Here is a 3,356-nt window from a genome sequence, read left to right as displayed (position 1 = left end):
AATACTTAAATAGTTTTATTCCACTTTTATTTATAATTTTGTTACCAGTGACCAGTTTTTTTAGTCAGACTGGTCTGACGATGTCAGTCACTGCTAAAAAAAAAAATAATAATAAAAAAAACTATTAAGTATTTTTATTATTATAATTAAAATGCAGTTCCACCAAGAAATTTCAGTAGAAAAACTCAATATATTAATAAAATTATCAATGAAACTTCTTGGTTTAGTTTTACTTTTTTATTATTTTGACCAACGAACGCTTTCGCCTAAGTAGGCATCTTCAAGACTGGTGAATTGTTTACAACGAAACTTTTTGAGCCCTGGTAAAAACAGCATTCTACTTTAATTAGTATTAGTATATTATTCTTTTTCTTTTTATTTTGTATAATTGTTTATTTTTTTCGCATGTACGTTTGAAATTATATAACTTCAAATGACTAAATAACTATAACAGTGTAAGTCACTCTCAAAGCTCAGAGCTAGTCTCTTTTTTGGAAGGTTACAGTTATAACATTAACTAAATATATAAAAGCAGATTGTAATAGAAAAACAGATGTATCATTTTATGTTACTATAATAATAATAAAAACGGTATTTGTGATATTATTATGAAGAATAACATGCAAATAATAAATGATAACAGCGGTTTTTCATCCATAAATTACCATAAACTGAGAGCGTCAATGACTTTCAAATCCGGCATCATGGCTGACTCATCAGCAGAAGTGATTAATTAGAATCATAGCAAGATGTTCACATGATTGATACTTCTAGTACTTACTCGATATATTGCGAAGAATGTAGAATAACGGAATTTTCTCAGGCCCTGTGATCTATGGTCTACCATTCTAGCGGAGTTGTATTTACAGTCTGCAGTAAGTGTAGACCCCTAGAATAAACATGTTCCAGTTATGCGAGGCTCGCCAGGAGGAACTAAAAAATATAATTTAAATCGCATTACAAAGGAATTTTCTAAAAACCTGAAATACAATTCATTTCATGGTATAAATATTTGTATATAACCATGTAGTGTAGTTCAAAATAAAAAAGTACCGGAGCGCACCGCTGGTGAAGTGATAGGGAAGTGGAGGGAGGGACACATGTTGAGACTTTTGCCAGTTATCGGCAATAAATACGTTTGTTGTTATTTCGAATTGTTTGAAGAGACTTAAGTAGATATTTTTTGAAACGTAATATTTGTTCTTGACCAGAGCCGGAGCGCCGCTCCGCTCAGATAAAAAGTTCCGGAGCGCCGCTCCGGTGCGCTCCGGTACGCTCCGGCCCGACTACCACTGTTTTTATGTCCACTGGTTTCGAGACTTGCCCGTGTCTTCTCAGGACAATGATTACTTTAACACACAAAGCCAATTTTTGTAACTGAAATCTATCGCAAAATATAGGGAAAACATGTTTAAAAAGGAAGTTTGGAAATCTAAACACATACAGGGCTTATGACCTATCACTGTCTGGTTTAAGTGGCCACTTTACACACTCTGTAACGCTAACCATTCAGGGTGTGTTTAATCATACACAATTTTTCAACTTTCATCTGTTTTATTGATGTGGGTAAGATATATCTGGCTGAATGAGGAATTTAAGTAGTTATTTTTATATTTTTTTATTTGTCAAAAGACTATCGAAGTAAGCCAAATTTTTATTCAAATATTTTTGTAAATCGTATTATTAGCGCTACAAGTTTTGCGATTTTTAAATTGACGCCACAAGTTCTCTTTGGTGAATTCAGCTGATGGAATTGGCTTCCCGTAAACTGGAAATCTATCACACACCTGAAAATACTTTTCACAGTTTTTACTTCTTTGGCAACTAATTTATATAATATTTTTTAATGTTTAAAATAACGACAAAATACAATAAAGATCGAATACATTTGGATACATTTAAATATTTTTTTGCCACGTTTCGAATTGATTTTAACATTTATAATTTTTAATTTACTAGTGTTAAATATTGGCCAAGGACACAAGTCAACGTTTACGTATAAAGTTGTATGTAGAGATAGTGATAGCATTTTACAAAGGCCTCTGTAAACATGTAGGTCAAAAAGTAAACCTTTCATATAGTGACAGATAGCGGATACTCATTCACTTTTGAAACAATAACATTCCTTGAATATGATTACAAAATCCGCGGTGACTGGATCACTCGCCACGTGCTTGTCGTGTCGGTTACTTAAGCTGTAGTTCCGGGTTCAAACCCCGCTTGAGCTGTTCATGTTGTAAATCTACACTTATAACACGAAATATTTACTTTATTAAACATCGCGCTGCTGCAGCAGGCTGGTGGAATAATCTATAAAAAATCGGGTAATTTTTTTTATTTTTATTAAATTGAAAACATATTATACATAATTTTATATAATATTCCTAAGGAGTTTTTTTTAAACTCATTTAGGGACATGCAGATAACAATATTTATTTACACACGTTTTTATATTTTAAACTATAACATTATTTAAGAAAGCAGAATAAAAATTATGATACACTACAAATTAAAAGGGTTTGAAAAATATTTAAAAATAACAAAATAAACATAATGCTAGGTATGGAAATAAATTCAAAATGATGTATACATTATACAATCTGGGAAAGAAAAATGAGAAAAAGTAAAAAAATTAAAAATTACATGTAAGTATATAGATATAAACTGAACTGGCACTCTCGTGCAAATGTTAAAAATTACAAGAATAAAAAAGTTTTTTTTTAATTAACAAAATATGCGCATCCAATACAGGTTAAAAAATATCAAAAACGTATTAAAATTACGTATACATAATACAAGCTAAAAAAGTATAAAAAAACACAAAAATCACATTTTATTAGTATTAAAAATTACATATACAAGGAAAAACGGTAAAATATTAAAAGTTATATGTTCAAGATGCGCATTCTCTGGATAAACTAACATTATTTATTTAAAGTACTTCTTTAATTCGCATGTCCTGTTTCTATATTTTGAAATTTTGAAAACTTCGTACTATTGTCCTCCTTTTTCTATCCCTTTCCTTCCTTCCTTCCTTTTCCTTCCTTTTTTTTGCACCACAACAGGCTAGGAGGCCCAATTACAGTGGTGAATTACATCACAGAACACTCAGGCTTGAGAAAAATCACATTTAATTTTTGTGTTCTCACCGGGGATCGAACCCGGAACCTTCCGTGTGTGAGCCAAGCGTCTTGACCACTACACCACGAAGGCCGCCAATCCCTTATCAGCAAATGATGCATACCAATGCCGTGAGAAGTTTTAGAACCAACGTCGGATTGTTTTCTCCTCTGCAAGGGATCCTCAGTACTGTCAATGTGTTACTACAGCAAAGGCAAGCATTCAAGAAGCGAACG

The sequence above is a fragment of the Micrasema longulum genome, unplaced genomic scaffold (assembly GCF_059751315.1).
Source record: "Micrasema longulum isolate JH-2025_06_02 unplaced genomic scaffold, ASM5975131v1 h1tg001190l, whole genome shotgun sequence".
In the NCBI taxonomy this organism is placed as follows: domain Eukaryota; kingdom Metazoa; phylum Arthropoda; class Insecta; order Trichoptera; family Brachycentridae; genus Micrasema; species Micrasema longulum.
The sequence above is the reverse complement of the archived record's forward strand: the minus strand, read 5'-3'. Positions refer to the sequence as shown.